Source organism: Sturnus vulgaris, chromosome 1 (genome assembly GCF_052056855.1).
Source record: "Sturnus vulgaris isolate bStuVul1 chromosome 1, bStuVul1.hap1, whole genome shotgun sequence".
Classification (NCBI taxonomy): Eukaryota; Metazoa; Chordata; class Aves; order Passeriformes; family Sturnidae; genus Sturnus; species Sturnus vulgaris.
Genome location: NC_142243.1, coordinates 63,749,881 through 63,772,823, shown reverse-complemented (window position 1 = coordinate 63,772,823; position 22,943 = coordinate 63,749,881). Strand labels below are relative to the sequence as shown.

Genomic DNA, 22,943 nt, shown 5'->3' with positions numbered 1-22,943 from the left:
ACTTCACTGACCATCCCCTTTCCCTGGCTGGTGGAAAGGGCTTTCAGCCTGCTGGCACAAAGCACATCTTCCCCTGCAGCTGGCTCCTCCTGTCAGCAACCCAAGACGCTTTTTGGCACTTTAAATCTCTCTTCTTTTCTAAAATTCCTAAGACAGCTAAGGAGGTGAAAGCAGGCCCCTGGTGGGCCGTGGGATGGAAAAGAATCTCAAGAGTCTGAAAGCTGAGCATTACCAGAACTCATCTCTCACTACAGAAGCTATGCTTTGCCTGCATCCATCTGAACAGACAGGCAAGAAAGGTGAGCAAAGGCTGGATGCTGTTTCCTTACATGAGAGGGTCCTCAGTCTATAAGGGGAAAGAAGTGGGCAAAGCAGAGGTTCGCTAGATGAGGAATTCTTTTGCAGAACGTGCCCAGGGCTGCACCAGCCCAACACAAACTGCTGTCCTTGTAGCTTGAGCCGCAGTCCGTGCACAGGTCACGGAGCAGAGCCCCTGGTTTGCTTCACTACAGGGGGGTGCCCGTGGGTGCGGACTGGGGCACGGCAGGAGTTAATTTCAGCTGTGGCTTTACGTAACTTTTAATTGCCTGCGTTTGACATCTGTGAGGCAAAGGCACTAACAGGCGCAGTGGAAGTGCTGAGGAATAAGCCCGTGAGTAATTGCTGTTTTATCCCCAGCTTGTATCGTTTACCTCATTACGGGGCTGCCCGCAGCCTTCAGCTGCTCTCTGCTTCCCCAGAGTTAATAGATGTCACATGTCCCTGTGCCCCATCCCCGTCTGAGCCGAACTCGGCGCAGATCCAGGGCAGCCTTCCCCACGCCCGCGGACACGGAGTTGGTGTGACCGCAGCCCGAGCGCTCTGCGGCGGGGATGCAGCAGCTGCTGCCCAAAAATGCACCATGTTCAAAAAGCAGCCCTGGCCGCGGTGTTCTGCTGTGGTGCAGCACGGGCTGGCACACATGTGGCAGCACAGAAACAGCTGCTGCATTCAGAGAGCAAACAACAGAAATGCTGCCCGTGCTGGGGAGGGACACATTGCAACTCTGCTGCAGCTCGCTCTCCTTGGACTGCAACCACTCTGCAGCAGCCCTGAGCAGGACATGCCGGGCCCCTCACCACAACACAGTCACTGGGATGCTGGAGTGTGTCCAGAGAAGGACAATGAATCTGGAGAAGGTTAAACACAAGTCCTGTGAGGAGTGGCTGAGGGAGCTGTGATGTTTAGCCTTCAGAAAAGGAGGCTCAGATGGGACCTTATCACTCCCTACAACTGCCTGGAAGGAGGCTGTAGCCAGGTAGGGGGTGGTTTCTTTTCCCAAGTAGCAAGAGGATAGGACAAGAGGAATGTACTTAAGTTGTGCCAGATGAGGTTTACTTGGATCTTAGGCAAAAAAATCTTTACTGAAAAGATGGTCAGGCATTGGAACAGGTTGTCCAGAGAGAAGTGTTCAAAAGGAACATGGAAGTGACACCAGGAAACATGGCTCAGTGGTGGACTTGGCAGTGCTGGGTTAACAGGTTCAATGAGCTAAGAGGTCTTTTCCTGCCTAAACTATTCTATAATTCTATGAGACAGCCCCTGTGTGCAGTCTCTGCCTGGGTTTGGGTGAAGCAGGTCCTCACAATTAGCATGAGCTCCATCCCTTGCAGCCTCATCTGGAATCCAAGTCTTGATATTAGGGGCACCAAACGTGTTGCTTTTATTAGATCCCCCCATCGTTTGTCTTTGTGCTGCAAAGGGCTGTGGGACACATGGAGCTCCCAGAGAGACAGCTCCTACCTGCAGTGTCTCCCTTGATGGAAACCCTGGAACCCTCCAAGGAGCTCACAAGAGCTCAGGAGGTGCTCTCTGGCATCTCTGGAAGCTGTTATGGACCACTTTTCAGATCAGAAGTCAAAATCTAACACTAATTCAGGATCCTCTTCTGGGTCATTGTGGGAGTATTTGGAAACCTAGAGAGCACAAAGGAAAAGCTGCTTTCATTGTGCAAGGTTTCCTAACATGACACTGAAGGCTCACTGCTTGTAGCTCTCATGCTGTGATTTTCACTTGACTTTCTTGGGAGATATTTAGCTAATCATTATCATTTAATACCCTTGTATCTGTAGACATTGCTGCAGCACTTTTGTGACACACTTCTGCTACAGGCTGTTACCAACTCTCTTTCCATTTGAAACAGTGGAGTCTGTGAACTACAGGAATTTCAATTTGCACTTTAAGAAAATGTGAATTTTCTTCTCTGCTCCTTCGGGATGTGAAGCAAACTTTGAAATCATGTCCTGGCTGCACTGTGAAAAAGCTCAGCAGCTCAGCCACGAGTATACCTGGTGATTTTTAAGCTAAGCTCACAGCTTCATGGGGGTTTACATGCATTTTTGAATGTGAGGGGCTATAAATAATAATAGTAGTCTTGAGGCAAGTCTTGAAGTGTAATGAGGCAAACAATATGAGATTTTCCCACTGAGTTGAAATGAGACTCCTTCAAATCTTTTGTGAAATTCTGACACAGCTCAAAGAAACATTTTCTGAGGAGCATGTGGGCTGCAATACTGGGAGTAGGTTCTTCCAGTGTTAACAAGGATACTGCCTCAGAAATTACATCCAAGCATTTTCAGAGTTGAATATTTTATAAATATATTCTTTATGTTCTGATGTGTGAGATTAGCACAGGAGGGTGCATCTGTTTTCCTGCAGAGAGGATCTGAATGATGCAGTTTGATCAGAGGAGCCACAGCTCAAAGATGAAATCTTGCTATGAAGTATCCTACAAAACAAGAAATCTAGACCAAGACTCAGAATATTTGGGGTGAGAGGGATGCAAATCATACCACACACCAGTGACTTCAACGCAATGGCATGAATACAAGTCCCTCACAAAACTCGTGAGTATCCTTTGTTTCAGACAGCTTTTGCCCCCATAAAGACTTCCTGGGATGCAGGCTCTGAGTGAAAATCATCTAGAGCAATCAGCAGAATTTCCACTTGCTATTCCCTTCCCGTTATCTTGACAAGATGGCCAAATGTTTTAGAATATTTCTAATATCCCATCTTGAAATTATCAACATGCAGTTCTTAATTGGTGCTTTCAAGAGGCCCGAATTGAGCTGGCTGCCTGTGTGCACACAGACTGACTGATTAAAACACGAGTATATTCTTGTTTGCATCTGCTCCTCTGTCTTTTCATGCTCCAAGCTAGAAACTGAATGTGGTCACCCTTTGAAAAGATTTTGTGAGGTGCAGTGCCCTTGTGAGGGTAAACCCCAGTACCAGCACAGGCTGGGGGATGGGGAGATGGAGAGCAGCCTTGCAGAGCAGGACTTTGGGATGCTGGTGGAGGAGAGGCTGGAAATGACCCAGGGATGTGCAATTGCAGTCTAGAAAACAAATCCTGTCCTGAGCAGCATCCAAAGCAGCGTGGGCAGCAGGGCAAGGAAGGGGACTCTGCCCTTCTGCTCTGCTCTGGTGAGAGCCCACCTGGAGCAATGCATCCAGCTCTGGGGTCCTCAGCACCTGTAGGAGCCACAAATATGGAGCATCTCTCCTATGAGAGAGCTGGGACTGTTCAGCCTGGAGAAGGGAAGGCTTCAGAGAGACCTCATTGCAGCCTTTCAATACTTAAAGGGGGCTTATAAAAAAAGGTGAAAACAGATATTTAGCAGGGCCTGCTGAGGTAGGAGAAAGGGTAGTGGTTGTAGACTAAAAGAGGGTCAATTCAGACTAGATATAAGGAAGAAATTTCTTTTGGAGGGAGAGGTGAAACACTGGAACAGGTTGTCCAAAGAAGCTGTGGATGTCACATCCTGGGGACATTTCAAGGCCAGGCTGAGCAGGGCTCTGAGCAACCTGGTCTAGTTGAAAATGTCCCTTCTTAATGCAGGGAGGGTATTAGACTAGATGGGCTTTCAAGGTCCCTTCCAAATCAGACTATTCTATTATTCTATGAAAAACATCAAGGCCCTGAAGCTGAGCTTCTGCACCAAGTTGATTTGAAGAATAAATTTTGAAAATATAAAAATAGGCTTTTAGCAGCCTGCCTGACAGAGGCAGAGACATTGTGTGGGCAAACTGTTCCAGAACACGGCTGTGCAATGGTTATTAAGAGCTGTACTTCCATAATAACAGTGCTGGGAGCTTTCCTCAGTACAGAACGATAAGCAAGTTTCAGCTTCTTCCTTGCTGAGACCTGGAGGCAGCACTGTGCTTGGTTAGCTCTGATGCATTATCCTGTAATAGCTAAGCAATACACTTTGAGTGAAGGGTGAATAATAGAGTGTTTTCTCTCCCCTCTCCCCTCCCCACACCACTTTACTTTCAGAATAGCGTCTTCCATTGTTGGTTATTGTCATTATCAACTGATTTCCCCAACGACTGCTCTAAACCATCCTTTCTAGCTTCTGGGCATTAAGCAAAGATTGTTGCAGCATAATTGGATTAATTTAGAGACTGACTTTGAACAGCATAATTGATTTGAATTTTATTCTGTTTTCTCTAGCCACTTTTTTTCACTAAGAATCACAATGCCTGTGAGCCTGGGCATGGACTCGAGTCTACTACAAGGAAAAGCCTTCATGAGTAGGAGCCCCTCCTTGCTGAGTGGGTACCTCCACCTGTGCTCCATGCTCCCCTCCACTGGGGAGGAGTTCCTGATGGGCTTCATGCCCCTTCCTTCGCCACCCTTGGCAAGGGCTTCAGGTGCCAGAGGAGCCATGAACCGACTCACTTCTCTGCCATCACTGCAGGGGTTGCTTCGTGCTGCAGGAAGGGTTTTGTTCTCTGGCACAGGGTCTGTCATTGCTGTGACACGTGGGACAGCTTGCCCAGCTGTCCCCACATGGAGCCTGCTTCAGGGATGCTCCGTGGCACGTTTGGATCTAATGTCACAGGGGCTTTCCGGGCATTTAGCTGTGCTGCTGCCATCCCCAGCACAGCAAACCTTGTGTCCTGCCGTGTTTTCTGACTGGGTTTTGATTCTGTGTCTCACAGATGTGGGTATGGAGTGGGGAGTGCCCTGTGGATGCTGCAGCAGGGCCTGTGGGTGCCTGGTCCGCTCCCTGAAGCAGCATGCACTCACCAGGGATCTCCAAAACAGGCTTCAAGCTCACTGCGAATCTTTCTTTTTCTTTGCAAAACATCTTCTCTTGGTTTTCACCACACATCTTCACTGACTGTTAGAGAATGAAAAGGTTTTTAATTATGAATTAGAATAATTATGAAAATCTCGACTGAGTAGCATGGCTACAGACCATCCTCCTGAGTAGCTCAGTGCCATTTCAGCTCCTCTCAGCTGACTGCAGAGGTTAGCAAAGGTGCTCAGTGGTGCCCTTCCTGCTGTGGGAAAGGGTTTCTCTGGGATCTTTGGGCAGTGGTTACCTCAAAAATGGAGCTGCCCAGGACTAGGATAGGATCCTAGCACGAGTCACTCAGGCTTGTACTACTTGTCACAGCTTACACACAGCACATGAGACTTTTGGATTCCCAACAAGCCCAAGGCTGCCATCCCACTGATTTCAGCAGACCCAGGATGTCCTTGGAGAGCACTTGGCTCTCACATTCATGTGTGGCAGCACGCTGCTGTGACCACATCCCATTATGCCCTCTCGAAGTAGAAAAGGAAGAGGGATACAGTTGTGTTACTGCTTCCCACTCCAGTGCCGAGAAGCACCAGAACTAAAAGCAGTGTTGGCCCTTGTCCTTCCTATTGTTTTGGTGAAAAGGAGTGGTGCTGCCCAATTCAGTCCTCTGAAAGCCACCAGATTTGTGCCTGCAGCAACCTGGTATCCTATTCCTGAATAAATCAGAGATAGAAGAAATGGAGACAAGTCAAATCCCATTGTCCAGGGATGCAGGGCACTCCCTTGGAAAGTCAGCATCTGCTGCAGGCATCAGCCTTGGGGTGCGTGTCCCCTGCCTGCAATGCTGCCTGCAAGTGCCACGAGTCAAAAAAACACCTGTCCTGCTTTTTCCATACAAAACTGAATAGGTACACTTGCAGGTGGAATTCACGACCTTTAGCACACAAAGGCCATGATCATTGTAGGAATGTTCATAAAAACATAGTTGCTATAAGGCACACAATAAACTTTTCTCACTTCTCACTTTCTCACTTGGTATTGTCTTGTAATAAAGTTCTTGATGATTTAGTTGAATTAGAGGAATATATCCACACTAACAGCATTAGCCTTTTCCTTAGAGTGATATTTTGCTGGAGTAATATCCAGCAAACTAATGCCCAGGAAGCTTTTCCTTCCAATATCTGAGCAATAGTTCTTAGGGGTCAGCTTTGCCAGCTTTCACTAACCTTGCTGCTTGTACTCCTCAGATTGTCACAACTCCAAGAATGTCACAAACACTTCAATCTTTCGTACTCTTAGCTCTCAGGATTTTGTAGAAGACACACCTTTAATCATTTGCCTTTTGGGTTTTGCTTCCAGCTTTCCAGGTTCTCCCTGGTAGCACACAGCCAAGAAGAGAAAACGGGACTGCAGAAGTGAGGCTGTTGGGTACACTCAGTGCCCCACAAAAACTCCTCTTCCCAGTGCCTGGAAAACTTTATCCTTTGCCCATATTCACCTATTCCTCCTCTTCTGTCTCAGTTAGTCATGCTTCCCTCCTTACATGCACACTTTTTCCATGCAGATGTTTTAACTGTGCAGGCTGTAACGCACTGCAAGATTTCTTTTCCCTCCTCCACAAACATCTAAACTTATCCCAAACTACATAGCTAATCTGTCTGTAAGATCTAAATGTCCCCAGCATTTGGGGGTGTTTGGGTTTGGGATTCTGATTCAGGCTTATCTAGAGAAAACATTGAAAGGTCACTGTGTTTTAATTCATCCAGCAAATGAAGCTTGAAGGCGCTCCGTGCTGCTGTAGGAATGTGCTGCCTGAAACCAGTATCTGCTTGCAAACCTGGGGGCACTAACTCAGGTCTGACAGAGTTTTATGTAAGTATTGTTTTACTTTTAATGTTCTCTTTAGTCCTCGTCACTTCTTTAAATCCCACCAAAGACAGCTTTTCTCACAAGATGATGCCTTGGCACATTCACTCAATGATATTGACTTCCCAGTGGCAGCAGGGGAATAAACCAGGAGATTAAACTGTCCAATCAATTGCCCTCCTGCCTGTGTTATGTGCATTATTTCCCGCCGTGCACATTCAACATTACACTCTGTGACCATTAACGCAGTGGGTGCTGTTAGACAATGAAATGTTAGACAGCAGCATGCTAATAAAAGGTTTAAGGAATAACGTGATATCCTTACCAGCAGCTACAGAAGAGTTGGCCTGGGGAAACAGTGGCTGTGTGCTGGGGCATGCTGTACATGAAACAGGGATGCCCATGCTAATAAGCAAATGCTCCTTTCTCAGAGGGCTGGCGTGGAAAATGTCAACCTGGAGAGAAAACTGAGTTTGAGGGAAATATCCCCTGGATTAGAGAGGTGGCCAGAGCAGGCATTACCTCCCAACAGCTCGCTTTTTGATGCCATATGGCTTAACATGTCATCAGGACATTAATACCAAGAAATTTAACAAGACTTTTTCTGCACTGCCAGGTGGCCAAGTGTTACTCCTTGCTCCCCAAATCTGCCAATCAAATCTTGCCTGCTGCCCTCTTCTGCTTTGTGAAACATGACACAAAACTGCACTTCTCCCCAAGGAGAGGTTTCAGCTTTGCAGCTGCCCCATTAGGGCTTCTCCCACCAATGCTCTTGTACTTGCCAGGCTAGAGAACTCCCAAAGGCATCTTCTGGACAGCCTGGATTTGGCAAAGCTGGATTTATGTAACATTCTTCTGGCAAGACTCATTGCTTGTCCAGGAAATATTTGAACCAAGGAAGGGAAAGACTGACTTCTGATGGGATGGGAACTAATTCATGCCCAAAGAGCCTCACAGGGAGTGAGAAGCAATTATCCAGACATGGACAGGGCAGGGGCATAGGGATGCCACCAACCAAGGTCTACACATTCAGCTGGCTCCCTACTGCCTTGTGACACCCCTCTGGTGAGAAGTGAAGGGCTGAGGAAGGGCAGGGGGACATCAGCCACTTCCAGCTGAAGCTGCCCATCTCCTGGCTGTCCTCTCTTGCACCTTTTTTCTCAGGTTTTCAATGGGCCAAGTGGAGTTTCTTTCATTATGTCTCCTGCAAGGTCACTCTGCAAGTTAATGGTGTGCTGTAAGGAAGGTGCTGTTGACATGTAGTCTGACCTCCTTTTTACCTAGTTTCACCTATTAATCTATGTTTGCTTTGAATTAGCTGGTGAAGTCTCTTAATCAACATTATTTCTAGGTTTTAAGCGTTTCAAGACTGCTGCTTTGTTCCTAGGCTGTACTTGTCTCTTAATCTAACTAATCATCTAATACATTTTGAAGGCTTTTCATTCTTCCTCATAAATCAAATTTTGGACCTTGATGAATCCATTTGCTGTACTAATCTGAATTCTCTCTCTTTCATCAGATCTTCTTCATCTCATAAAGAAGTGAACAAGCTATTCCAGGTGTCCCTGCAAAAAGATTTGATCTATATATTCCAGTCTCATTATATATTTCTCTGGCTATTTTACCTTTTTATCCTGCACGGAAAGTGCAACCCCCTAAGATTCTTTCCATGTTGTTTCTTTGCAGATTTATTTGATAGCACGTCTTAGATTTTTCTATCCCCTTGTGAATTAGAATAGCTTTTCATTTTGATTGCATTTTAATCCATAAATAGTATCTCATTTCCTCACTTTCTCCCTGTATTTTTTATCTGGGTGAGTTCCATCCTATTTTTTTCATGTCTTCTTTGTATTAGTAATTTCCCTCAATTTAATATATATGTGACTTCAATTAATATATTCTTTATTCTCTGCTCTAGATAATTAGTAAAAGCATAAAAGACCAGATGCATGTTATTTAACAAATGTCTCTGCTAGTGTCCCTGCCAGCCTATAAGTGGTTACTTCCACCATTTGTCTCTAATGTTTAAATTTATTTCTAAAAGATGTGTGATCATCTCTAAACCCTAGCAAATGGTGTTGAAATAAGTTTTGGTGGACATTCTCATAAAATATTCTACAAATAACTCCCAGTACAGCAGTAGGAGGAGGTCATATGAAATAACCACTGCAGTCTCTTTTGTCTGAATAATCTGTATTACACGTGTTGTTTCTCCAGAGCTGTTTTGTAATGTTGCTGTTATCTATTAACCCTGACAAAAAGGGGTACTCAGAAAGGCATAGCACTTCTGGGCTTTGCATTATTGACTCTTTTGTCTTTAAGTTAAATTTTGTGGCTCTGAAGGGACATTGCCTTTCAAAGGAAAAATAGATGGTTTTCCTTCCTTGGCAAAAATTACACCAAAATACTGGAAATGAAAATTACTTTTTCTAGCTTCAGAAGCTCTGCAAAGCTTTTCCATGATTATTTGTGCCTTTCTATGACTATTTGTGTTTACAGTTGTTGTGGTTTAGGAATTTAGTGCTCCCACTGAAACCATGCTCCACTTGGGCCCCTCTCACTTCCCATTCTCCATCCAATTCTCCTCTGTGTTCACTGGACAGGAGAACTGGAGAACAAAAGGCAAAGATCATGGCTTGAGATGAGAACAATTTTCTGGAAACAGCAAGGAGAGAAGCAGAAGAACAGTAATGGCAACAATATTAATAACAAAAGTGTACAAGTGAGAGACAGAGTGATTGACATGGAAAATGCTCACCACGGAATCTGCCCCAACTGCTCCACACTTCCCCAATATGGAAAATTAGGTGAGGTGGTGCAGAATAAACAGAATAACCTCCAGGTCCTAGCCAAGCCCTCTCCTGGCTACTGCAGAAATCAGTAGCCAGGAGAAATCAACCCTGTCCTGGCCAGAACCAGGACAGCAGTGAAATGCATCAAAATTTTGTTCCATCTGCTATGGAAGTCGCCTCCATGAAAGGTAAAATACTGGGTTTCACAGCATAAATCAGGGTCTTGTTTCTTGAAATGTGATTCAGTTCATCCAATAACTTCTTGAAAAATTTTTGAATCCCTCTATGCTTCTCCTTTTTACTTTAAATTTTATGTACAAGAATAAAAACAATTTTGGAATGCACTGTAAGCATACTGTCCCAGAATTGCAAAAAGAGTCATTTTTCTGCTTCAAGAGGAACAAATTATCCCTGTTTCTCCATTAACCTTTGAATAAGAAACAAACTGGTGGACAAGCAGTTGCTCACACTGCTTTAGTTTATCTCCTGGTTTTGTGGCACTCCCTGCTTACAATATCCCACACTATCAGAAATGGTCCCAAGGCTTTCAAAGACCTGCCTGCTTGTACAGAGAGCTCTTGTTCCTCTCCTGGTGCTCCTGGCTAGAGCAGGCAATCTGCAAATCCTGAACAATTGTTACTGATCTTTAGCCTTCTAGAAATCCTTGGGCCTTGCCAAATTTTTAAAGTTTACATCTGTGACATTGTTTCTTAGCCCAAACTATCAGAGACCAGCTGGGTTTCATTGATTCTCACCAACTAGGGGGAGAAGTAGGATACTTTCAGATCCCTAGGACACACCTCATCCTGATACCAAAGAATTTCTTCAAAATCTTTAAGTGCTTACAAAACAATTCCTTATCAATATTTATTTTGATAATGGGGAGTGAGGTGGGGTGAGGGTGTTCCTCTTCAATTAGAAATGGACTAAAGCAGCCCACACATCTCACATTATTATTATTTGCTCATTTAGAGATCACACTTGTATTCTGTGGAAGCAGCACATGGATATGACACCTTTCCTTTGCCTCTTTTTCTTTGTTATGGAAGATTTTTCTACACAGCTATTCAGCATCACAGCCATTCATCATTCATTTCACATCACTTGTAACTTGTAAATTGAATTGCAGAATTGCTCATACAAACACTGTTAAAAAGATGATTCAAAGTGCATAAAGGTCTCAGCTGAGCATACCCTGTCTGTACAGATAGTTGTGGTACAGATAGATGTGCTGAGGATAGTTTTGTAGGGCCTAAAAGAGCATCAAATACTTCCAAATGTTTGTTTCTGCAAAATCAAACTCAAGGCAAAAATAACACAACAGTGTCAGAAATGCCTTGAATGAATGTAAAATAAACAATGAGACTGAAAAAATGTTACTGTGGCACATGACTGTCAGTACACAACTAAAGTGGTCCACAGGTAGTGAGAGGCTGTCAAGGTACATACATTTGTTTTAGACTATAATTACACAGACCAAGTGGATTGGTCTGGAAAAAAATAAAAAGCAATTGTTCTCACTCAATTCAGTGACTATTTCCCACTGAAGAGGTATTACTAAGTGATAGTGCATAATTTTGCTAGGGCAACTTGACCTTTTTGCTTGTTTCTCCCTGGTAATAAGCAAAGCCAATTAATCCCACATGTTGAGCTGATGAGTAATAGTTCCTGGTAAAAACAATGGTGTCACATGCCAGTACATACATCAGCATTAATCTCTATTAATCACACAGAGAACAAAGACAGTTTACTGAATTTTGTTGCTCAGTAAGCTCCACACCAAACCCCTAGACTGCTGAAGCATTGCTCAGGAAACAGAACTCCACTGTTAAGTTGAAGAAGTATCTGCCATACTGCACACAGACCTGCCTAAAGCTGTGCTGAGCTTCACTTCCAGCTCCACACAGCATAGTGACTGATTTGATTGGAAATCTATATCCCTCTGAGGTGCCATCTCACCTGTCTGCAGGCTGTCTTGTAAATGCAAGTGCACTCCTTGGCACACAATTTTTTTTCATGCTCACATGCTGTCCTTTTTGAAAATAGTAAAATATTTAAGCTAAAAGAAAGAAAATAAATGGAAACACACTCCCTAAAACTCCAGGGGCTGGCCTGCTCCTCTTGCACATTGGCAGACATTTATTTTCTTACCTCTTCTGCAGTGAGCTCCTTTCAAGTGAAGTGAAGTCCTCTTCTGGGTGCAGGGTGAACTACTGTCTAGTGCTCACTGGGATAGCTCTGTCAGACAGAGCTGGCTGCCAGGGGCTGCAAACACCAAGCCAGAAACACCCACAGGACCTCGGCTTGCTCTTTAAAACACAGGGCATGAGACAGCACTGCTAACCTGGAGTCAGGGAAAGGAGAGGGATGGTCACAAAAAGAGGGACGCTTTCCATGCAGGTGATAACTTTGCACTGCACTGGGTCCCTGTACACGCAGAAATGGCTGCTAAGTCTCTCATTCCCCCGAGGGATGTTGTGAGCTGCTCCAGGCACGCTGCCTGAAGCTGCTGCTTCCCAGAGCTCCTGTGTTAACTCTGTAGGATCAGCAGCAAGTGACTTTGGAAGTGAGCTGTCAATTTGCTGTATCAGTTGCCCTGGCAGTCTGATAATTGCAATGGTGAAAACTGAGCCAGGGGATCCAGAAGGGATTTTGGAACAGGCTTTCAGCAGGTTTCTGACTCCTGTTGTGGAACACCTTCAACATTCACAAAAGAGCAGTGAGCTAATTGTGAAAAAATGCTCTCAAAGGCCCTGTCTCCTGTTTGCTGTTTCATGTCATTTTGGTGAATTCCTCTTTAAAGGCATTTTCTTTCTGTTTTCTTGAAGCACTATTCTGGCTCTGTACTTACGCCAACAGCCTTTGGGCTTTGTCTGCACTGAGTCTGGGAATCTTTCATTCCCCTCTCCCCAAGCCAGCCATGTTCAAACAGTGCTTGTGGAGAGGTGCTAATGTGCTTTCCCAGGCCTCTTCAGACATGATTTAAAAGCTGGTACTTAAAAGCATAACATAGAGAAATGCATTTGCAAAAGGATACATTTTTCTTCCACTTGGAGCAGAACTATCTAATTTTCTATGAGAAACTGAGCCAGAAGTCTTTTGACTTTGTGCATACTAGCTGAGTTATGATTTAATTAAGGATGTACTTTATCTTTGGGGTTTTTTTATCTTCTTTTTTTTTCACTGCTTCAAGTTCTGTGATGGCTCTCCTTCAGATTTGACCAGGCTCACCTCATGTCCTCTCCACCTGAGGACCAATAATGTGAGTAATGTGTGATGCATACTGAAACTAGAAGTGGTTTGGGTTCCATTTGGAAGGTGGTGCCTTCCATTTTAGAAATAAAGCTTTATCCTAGTTTTTCACTGTCAGTTCCAGATTTTCTGTAATATTCAGCTCTTTGGACATTTCATTCTTTGTTCTGAATAACTATTTCAGACAATAAATTTTTTCTGGCTGTAACTGTATATTCCTGTTTAACCAACACCTTAATATTCAATCTTCTGCAGAGAAATGCTATTCTATGGTCAAGTTTTCAACTTACAGGGATTAAATAATCCATTCTTCCTTGCTTCACTTGAAGGCTTGGTACTTACTCAACTCCTTTTTTTGCTTCTACACCCTTGAATATGCCAACACTACTTTTTCTTGTGCTGAAGCTGTTCTCTTGCACTCTCCTAGCCACAGTTGCCCCTGCCTCTCTCCAGCTCCTCGATACACTGTGCTGAGGGGTCAAGCCAAGTGGCTACTTAGTGGCGTTTGTTCTGGTGACCTTTATTATTTTCTTGCCTGCCTTTGGCCTTTGGAGATAGACAGCTGATTCCTTTGGAATTCAGCCACTTGAGTCAATATTTTGGGGTCTTGCTACTGTCTCATTATGGCACATCCAGAAGACTGAATACAGCTTTGCCTGTGCTGGAGCTTGAGTGCCTATTAGATCACAAGCATCGTGTGATGCCACAAGCACACCACTTTTTATGAATAAAATAAGACACCTGTATGTTTAAGTGTCTAAATCCCAACATGAAATCTGTCAGCTTCAATCCTTATCTCGACCCTCACTGAAACTCTTCTGGCAGGCAGCAAGTCTGAAGATACCTTCAAGGGTCTGTGGTGAAATGTTAAGGTACAAATGTTGCTCTAACACTTTCCCTGAGACTGATTTTCTTCAGGTTCTGGAGTATGTCGAGCCTGGAATAGAATAGGTTGAACTTCCGTATTAAACACTTTGTAACGCTAAGTGGAGCAGTTTGGAGAAAATGCCATCTGTACAGCCTAGCCTGAGAAGTGATGGAGAAGAATCTGCCTGCAGCCCCTGTTTCTGTAAACTTGTTAATCAGAGCTGCCTGACTGCAAGAATTTCCCAGGATGACCTCATTGGCAGTGGAAGCAGGTGCTTCCAATGTCCCTTTTAAGGTGGCTACATGCCATTTATGTGAGCAGATATTGCCTATTTGGGAGCTAATGACCCACAATTTGTATTCAAGAAAGAGCTACTACAAAGTACTTGCAGATAGAAATAATTTTCCCTGCTGTAATACATTTCACGTGCTTGTGTCACAAATAGTGTAGTACCAGGGAGACAGCCTCAAGTGTAAGCTTTTAATACAGGTATCTTTTGTTTGATAATGGATAGGGAGGATGTTATTCTCAAAGAAAAAAAAATTATTTGTTTGATTTAGTCAGCAATTTACTAAGTTAATTTACTTCCTGCATATGAACATGTTCATGCTCCTGGGCAATTGCTACATTATTATAAATTGAATTAAGTAATAGGAGGGGAAAATAGGATTTGGATGAATGGTGCTTTATATGTGCAGAACATACGAGAATCTTGAGCTTTATTGTGCTGAATTTTTTTAAATTGCTCTCCCCTCTGAATGTTTGTTTTTTTTCCCACTGACAAGCTAGTTGCTAGATGCTGTAGTAGCAAAAGGTCAAGCTTGCCCAGTGATGGGGCTCTGGTACATGATGTTCTTGAGATTTAACAAGGTGGTATCACCTAAGGATTTGGGTCAGTGAGAAGATAAACAGCTGACAGACCAACAGAGGCATGATTTCCCAGCCAGATAGCTTGGACCCTCTTCCCCAGCTGTGGGAGGTCTTCTTTTCTCCCACAGTTGTGTCCTAGGCAGAATGGCACAATGAGAAACACACAGAAAGTTGGTATCATTCCTAGGTGAAAGGTGAGAAAAAGTTGTTGGTTTCAATGGGGTTATAAAACAGCACAGTATTTATCTCAAAAATAGAAAAATAAGGATTAGTATCTTTGATAAATTCATAAATGGAGGGGGGAAACGTCAATCTATTTCTCTTAGGCAGAAATTATCATTAACTGTGGCTCTTTTTGGAATAAGCCTGGGGAAGATGGGTAGGAGGAAAAATTGTAACCCTGCGGGGTAACTGTGTTGAGGCTGTCACCTGATGGCCAGCTATTGTAGGTACTCAGCCCTTTCAGGAGCAAAGTCGGAATCTCACATTATCGTGGTAAATTCCTGAGCCACTCTAACTCTCCTGCAGCTGAAGGACTTTGTGGGGCATACAAAGAGCAAAGGGTGTTCTTTTTCCTGTGCTGCACTGGGGTAGCTCTTTCTCATAGCAAGCCTTAAATGTCTTGATTTCTCAGTATTTCAGCTTCAAAGTTGGTGGGTACCAAGAGATGGAAATCTCTTGCAAATGTTTGCTATTAAGTATAAAAATGAAAAAGAAAAAGAAGTAGATGGAGCTAATTGATCTACAACCTCCTTGCTTGCAGTTTAAGAACCCCTTGGAGAATAAGATAAGGGGATCTGAGTAGTGCTGCTTTGAGAAAATAAAGAATGCACACAGTGACAGACATAGAAATTACAAATATTTGGAGGATGGGTGTAGAAAGAAAAACATTATCCTTTCCTCACTGCAGTGACTTCCCTAGCAACACAGGAGAAGTTTCTAGCACCTTAGATGTGTTTTTGTTCTGCATTGGAACAAGATTTGTTGTCTCTCAACATCACCAGGGGCAGGACTGCCAACCCAGTGGTGGCTACCACCCAGCAGCAAGGCACTGATTCTCTCTACAGCTCTGACCTGAGTGCCCCAACCATCGAGTTCCGTGTGTAACACGGCAGTGAAGCCTGCTTAAACTTCCCAGGCAGCATCTTTGTAAACCAGGACATCCTTCTCTGGGCTTTCTTAGGGCTAGAGAACCTGTCAAATTATTTAGAACAGCATTTCTAACTTCTGAAACTACTCATGCTCAATATTCACGCAGCTTTGGGCAGTCTATCGGGTGTTTAATCGATTTTAATTTCTAGTTGGGCTTTGAAAGGAAGTTTTGTAATGTGTGCTGTAAGGAACCAATGGCACCATCGGGCTAAAATAGTGAAATAGGATTTAACAGCAAATTTATTATAATAAAGATGAAATGTATGCATCTGCTGAGTCACTTCAAGAGACTTTAATTAAAAGGCAAAGTGCAAAGGTTGTTGCTGACATTTAATCCATCACAGAAAAGACCTGCTATAGGTGATGGCCTTCAGCCACACAAACTCCCTGCTTCCATGCTGTACCCAGAGCTGTGCCAACTGGAACTCATTTGAATGTTTCATGCATGCTTTTGGGCTCTAAATGAGCTGCCACTTCTCCATTAAAACAGAAATGCTCAAAAAAAAACCCCAATATGAAAAGTATTGTTGGGTTCTATTTAACAAAACTGCATGTCCAAAGTATCTGAAAGAGGGCAGTGGAAAACGAGTGAAATTTTTTCCCTGCAGGGATTCATCTCATGAAAGCCCCAGCATGAAGCATTGTTAGATCTGCCTGGTGTGAATGCAGCTGGTCAGGTTATAACGTGGGTAAGTAAGTCAATTTTGCAATTTTGCACTCCCAAGCATTTTCATCTTTGTCATGACCATTATATAACAAAAAACATTTTGCTAAGGAGCAGCCTTATCTTCTAGCTCAGGTAATTAATTATTGGTTGAGGAGGGGCAGCCTGTCAGCTGCCAAGCAGCACAGCACCTTCTTTTTCCTCTGAAAGTGGCTGCACTTCAGGAAACAAGCTGAAGGCACCCAAGGAGGCTGCTGCCCCTTGGAAAACTGCCTCCCTCCCTCTCCTTGCTTGTCCACCCTTCTGGCCTGAAACAGTTTCCCCACTGTGGAAGTGAGAAGGTTCCTTCATCACAAAGAAGGAGAAGGAGCTGAAGGCACACAGCTCTTTTGTGACACCTCCTGTGGATGCAGCCCCCACCAGTGCTTCTGAGGGATCACCTCAGTGCTGTGAATGCTGAAAATCGTTTTGTTTTGGTTAGGTTTCTTTGTTGCCAAAAATACCACTGACAACTCTGGGCATTCATTTAGTGGTAATTCAATCACTCAACTTTCCTGACGATTTTTTGTTTGCTTGCTGTCAGCAGCTCCATTGCTATTAAGCAGTAAATGTGATAAGCAGTGTAGATAAGACATCAGTCTTGTTCTTATCAAGACTAAACACGGTGAAAAAAGCCCCAGTTATCACACAAATCTGCTTAAATAATTCTGCAGGTCCCATCACTGAAATTACTCATGTTCTTCACTACAGTGTCTTTGTTCAGCTTTGTGCTATAGCTCAGCCAGTGGCATTTTTAAAAACCCAATATTTAGAAATAATTCAATTTTACAACGGATGTAACATACACCAGAGCTCCCTTTACATCCTCAGCAGCATCATACTTTGTTTTTAAAGACACACTGCTAATGTGAGCCATGAGGGAATTAATGGGGTAACCACATTTCCTCCCTCCCTCCCTCCCCTTCAAACCACCCTCCTCTGGACGTCAGCACCTGCACCGTGATCAGTAAATTCTAACTCTCACTTTTAAAAAAAAATCCAAAACTGACAGAGTTCATGGGTGACACTGGCCATATTGCTGCCCTCTTTCCATTAGCTGCTCCCACCTCTCTCATGTGCTGTTTTCATAGGTAAGAACAGGTTAGCTTCCATGTGAATAATTTACAAAGAGCCCATGGTTATTCAAAAGTCACCTGAACCCCAGAAGGTGATTCTGGCCTAGGTGGATATTTGAGGTTTGTATACAGCTGCTTTAGACCCACCTGTGGCCATCTGTTTTTCTCTCAAGCTTAATTGCTATGTAAAGAGCAAAAGCACTTTGGCAAACCTCACAGTTTTCTCTAATCTATGTTGCAAGCTGCTGGAACAGTAGCTCTGTTGTCTTTTTATGAAAAAGATGCCATACATACCAGCAACATGATACTAATGGCAACATGAGGAAATCATTCACCTGATTGCTGTCAAATGGGTGGTTAAGTGGAAGCCAAAAATAGCACATCCCTTCCTGAGCCCTGAAATTTGTTTCAAAAGCTCTGCAGTAACTTCAGCTCCCACTAAGAAGCTGGAAACCTTATTAATAATATAAAGGCTTTAAAAAGAACCAGTCAAATTCACTGAGCCCACTGACCTCTTGCTTAGTGAATTCTGTGGACTGCATGCTCGTCTCATATAGGATGTTATTTAATTTACTATTTCTCATGGCAAACAGACTGGGGCAAGAAAAGCTTCAGGGCTAGTTCTCGATGCAGTCTGTACAATGTGGCCTTTGCCACAGAGTGCTGTGCAGAGTTAGTTCTGCATCAAATGCCATGACAGACTGAATGGTGCCATAGGCATCAATCTGATGAGTGCTTTTCTGCATCCTTTCTTCCTTAAAATGAAAAATACCAACCTCTCTGCTAACTCAGCCAGTCCCACAGCCACTCTCTAGCTGGTCCTCAGGACACTGGTCACCCCAGACTTACAGCACAGCCAGGCTGCCATCAGACTAGCCCTCCTGTGAAGCCCTGCTCTGTTTCAGAATATCTACACTAGCATTGAAGTTGAGATTATTCTTGATTCTCCCCACCTGGTGTGTGTTGCTCAATACTGCCCGACCAAGGTCTTCCTGCAGGAGCCAAACTGAAAGATGTGCTTCAGCCACTAATGGGCTTTGAGTCCCTGGAACCACAGCTACTCTGGAGAAAAAGCTCCTGGAAGACAAATGTTGGGCCCTCGGCAACATTTTGCTCCCAATGCAGACACAGCCATCCTTCACTGCTTGGGCTCTGATCCACTTTGTAGCCAAAGTGCTGCAATGTGTGCAGGGCAAGATTAACAATGCTTCAATTCTACTGACCTGGACGTCTAACACAGGAAGTTACTGTGAAGTTAGTGAGCAGGACCGAGAACAAAAATTTAAATGCTACTTTATAGCACATTAAGATTCCCATGTTCTTAAGCCTCCAGACAATGGGAATGCTGGAGGGTTAAACATTAATCTGAATGAACTTTCAGAGTGATTTTGTTAAATTATTTTAAAATTCTGTGTATTGACATTTGGAATTAAAGGAGATGTAATTATTTTTTCAATTTACTGTTAAAATCTTAGTTCAGAATCAAAGAGCCAATACAAGAGCTTACCTTGGTATAATGATCCCATTCAAGAATCTTAAATTAGTGAATTTGGCTTAATTTTTTTTCTGTGAACAACAGTGCAAATAAACACCACAGAAATTGTTCTGATATTATTTTTCTTCCATTGTCCTTGATTTTCAGCCAAACGGATTAGGAGAACCCTTCAGACAGCAAAGCCTGTATTGAAGCAAATATAACACTTTGAAGTGAGATGTTAAATTTACACAATGAAATGTATTGAAGAAGCAATTTTTACCAAAGCAGGGCAGGATCAAGCTTAACAGTGTTGGATTCATTTTCCATTTGTTTGGCTGCCTGACCACATCTTTATTCAGTAAGTATGGTTACATCTCAGAGCCTTGGGTGCTCATGTTTGGTTTGAGAGAAAAAATAAAATTTCCAAACTGCTTCCAGTTTATGCTCTGTATTTCTTCTCATTTATAGAATGTTTTCTACCCTGGTGTTCTGAGTGGGCAAACCCCCACACTAGCAAAATGTCTTTTCAGCCTGAGCATGGCTGCTGGGATTTGTTACACCAACATGGAGGCGGACATATGTTGATTTTTACCTCCAAACCCTTTGTAGACGAGCAATCTCTGAGCATTTGGTGTGGCCTGCAGTCGCTGCCAGCCCCTGGGTTTGGCAGCTTGGTCAGATCTCTACACAGGGACAGTTTTCAGCCTAAGTTTACATCTCACCTGGAAAAAGCTGCAATCTAACTATAGGTGTTGTTGCTCCTTGTAATTGCTAATATGTATACTTGGGTATACATATTTTTTGCAAATTTTGCAAATTTGCAAATCAAAGAGCCAAGTAGCTAAGAGTTTCTTGCTTAGCAGAGTCACTCTCCTCTCCACCAACCCCATGATTCTGGCACTAAACCGATCCAGAAAAACATAAACACCTTTGTACATAACAAGCTTTCTGTTTCAGGGTAGACTTGCATATACTACCTTAAAATGTAGTTTAGTTATAGTTTAAATACAAATTCATTTCTGTGACTCTCAGCAAAACTACAAAAACACAACCTGATGTCTAACAGAAGAGGAAATACCACAGCTGTAACTCACAGCAATATTATTTCCACACAAAAAGGATACGAAATGTTCACAAGCCATCACCACAGCAGCTATCACCACAGTAGCTCTAGTATATGTTCCACGACTTTCTTAATTTTCTTTTCCTTTTTTTAATTTAACTCTTGTGATTTCCCAACCTGAGTAATTTCCCCTGAAATAATTTGAAAAATCGGCATTAATATAAAAGCACATCCTGTTTGCAACACATTATGTAATTTATATAAATAGTTTGCAGAAAACTCTAAATTCTCCTTTTGATACCTTCTTATGCAGAAAAAGATAAGTACACAGAAAACATAATATTTATGTAATATATACACATGGCCATATTTATGTAATGTGTACGCATGGCTACTGTTCCAATAGATCATTAATATTTTGCACATGCACCTAATATTCTGCATGACCACTTTAGTCACAAATAACTTGATGGAAAAACTACTGCATCTCCTGTCATTGATACAATTATATTATCCTTCTTTTCTGCAGTGTTACCTGCAGTATAATTTCTTAGCTCTGAGAACCTTGTTCCAATCAGATGCCCGGAATGGAATCAGTTTAGAGTCATGTAAATAGAAGTTCAGCTTAATTATTTTCCTATTTGAAAAATCACTTTTACCTGAAGCAAGCGATGCTTCATTTCCCTTTCTTGTTTTCCCACCATCCCCTTCCCTCCCTTCAGCTACAAAAATAATTATCTGCATGACAGGTACCAAAATTTTGCTATCTGCCTCTTTCTCCCTTCAAAAACACACTCAGCAGCACTTGGTGACAGTCGATCAAAAGTATTACAATAATAGTGTTCAGCACAGTCTTCACAGAAATATTCACTTACCTATCTTTGGGATTTCTGTCTGCTAGGAGAGCTGAAGAGTGGGAGTCAGACTTCCAGGAGCTTCCTTTGGTTCCTGCCACCATCTCCAAGGAGAAACTTTCTGTTATCATCTCCACAGTCTGCACACACCCCAGGTGGCCAAAGTTCATTGTCACCATCACCTTTCTTTCCCTTTTTGTGATACTTTATTTTAAGTAGGCTCCTCTTTTTAATACAATAGAGTTCACCTCCTGCCTGATGCCACATTTTTTGGCACATCCTCTGCAAAAGCTTCCAATGCTCCACTTGGTCCCTTCCAGACAGATGGGGATGACTTTTTGTACCAGTTTGCAGCTAAAACAACTTGGCCGACTGGGACACCAGGGTGAAGCTATAAAATTACAGCTTTAGTACAGATTCTTACTGCCTCTGCCTCTGTTTCTTTGGTCATTGGTGAACTAATTTAACAGCTTCTCCACCTATAAAACACATGTACTAATACATGCATAAACTCTTGTCCTTAACACTACTTATTCCAAAAGACTCCTGAGAAGCTGAGTGTGTTTGAAGAGTGCTTATTGACACTCAGCCCAAGTATCTTATTGATCTGTAAAATCCCTTCTGTATTAGGTGACACAAATCCTAAATCAAATCCATCTTGGCAGTACAACGACTGAGATGCTAAAATAATCAAAACAGCTCAACAACACAATTCTAGGAGTTATTCTGTTGTGGGTCTGAAGGAAAAGGTATAACCTTTCCCCTTTCACAGCTCTGGGGTAATATTCCAGCTTTTCTCAGATTGCAGATTTTAAAGAGCCCCCAAAATATTGCACTTAAATCTGCTTTTTTTCTTTATGAAAGTAGGTCTTGGTGAGCAGTGCAAGCAAGTGGCTTTATGCTTATTACTTTTTAAAGACATTTAAGCATATTTAAGAAATTTTAAACTAATTGAAGAAGTGAAACAGAGGTGTGCTGTGTCTTCTGTGTTTGCCATGTCCCTGCCCCTGAAGCTGCCATCTATGGAACAGAAACAATAGCAACACTAGTAGGAGGGATTGGAAGGAAATAGGTAACCACACACCTGCAAAGCATTTAATCATACTCCTCTGAAATTGTTGGGACAAAATTTCATTTGAAACAGGACCAGGTCCAAGTAGAAAATGAAATTTTTAAACTGGAAGACTGATGAGGCTGTACCCGCACACCTGTATAAAGAGAGCTCCTCACAGAAAGCTGTATAAATGTGGTTTTGATTGCAGTAGAAAGGCTCGATTGTAAACCAAACTCAATTGTATTTACTCCAAGCAAGCCCAGGAGGAAGAATAAGAAGGAATGGTTGCTATCCCACTCTTCTATGGGCATGGGCATGAAACAAAGTTGCCAATTTACTTTTTGTGGCCCACTTCTAGAGGCGAGGCTCCTCAGGAGGGTTGGAATGGTGCCTGTAGCCTCCCTGCTGCAGCTGTGGGTGCTGTGTGAGTCGGGAATGGCACACATGGCACAGCCTTCAAGGAACAGGACCACAAAGCAGCACCAAAGCAGCAGCACTGAGACAAAGAGGCTGGAGCCAGACACCCAGTTTTCAGCATCAGTTCTGCCAAGACTGCACCATTTTGATTCTGCCCAAACCAGTTAACTGCTCCATGCAACCTTTTCCCCATCTGTTTAGAAAACTGGAATTGTATCATTTTTAATGGTAAGTGGCATGGACCCCATAAATAACATTCTGTTGTTGATCTTCAATGTTACTCTTCACTATCATCAGTGAAGTAAAGAAACTGTAACTTAGTAGAACTGGGAGGGGGTGAGGGAGAGGAAGTACTGTTTAATACTTTGGAATTATTAAAAGTGGAATTACACCTGTTCAGTCATGTTCACTCTTCACTTCTGGG

General features: G+C 43.0%; 2 long non-coding RNA genes across 3 annotated transcripts; one reads left to right on the top strand and one right to left on the bottom strand.

Annotated features, from left to right (window-relative positions):
* Nucleotides 1–600: 600 nt before the first annotated feature.
* Nucleotides 601–19,764, top strand: LOC148225261 (uncharacterized). Of its 2 annotated transcripts, XR_015804936.1 has the most exons (4): nucleotides 601–652; nucleotides 6,842–6,947; nucleotides 16,484–16,564; nucleotides 19,297–19,764. It is a non-coding gene; the product is annotated as an uncharacterized LOC148225261 (long non-coding RNA). The 2 variants fall into 2 exon arrangements; XR_015804937.1 differs by lacking the exons at nucleotides 601–652; nucleotides 6,842–6,947 and adding an exon at nucleotides 12,817–12,995.
* LOC148225262 (uncharacterized) lies at nucleotides 4,319–12,482 on the bottom strand. Its single transcript, XR_015804934.1, has 3 exons — nucleotides 11,885–12,482; nucleotides 7,267–7,396; nucleotides 4,319–5,168 (listed from the first exon to the last, which is right to left on the bottom strand). It is a non-coding gene; the product is annotated as an uncharacterized LOC148225262 (long non-coding RNA).
* Nucleotides 19,765–22,943: the final 3,179 nt, after the last annotated feature.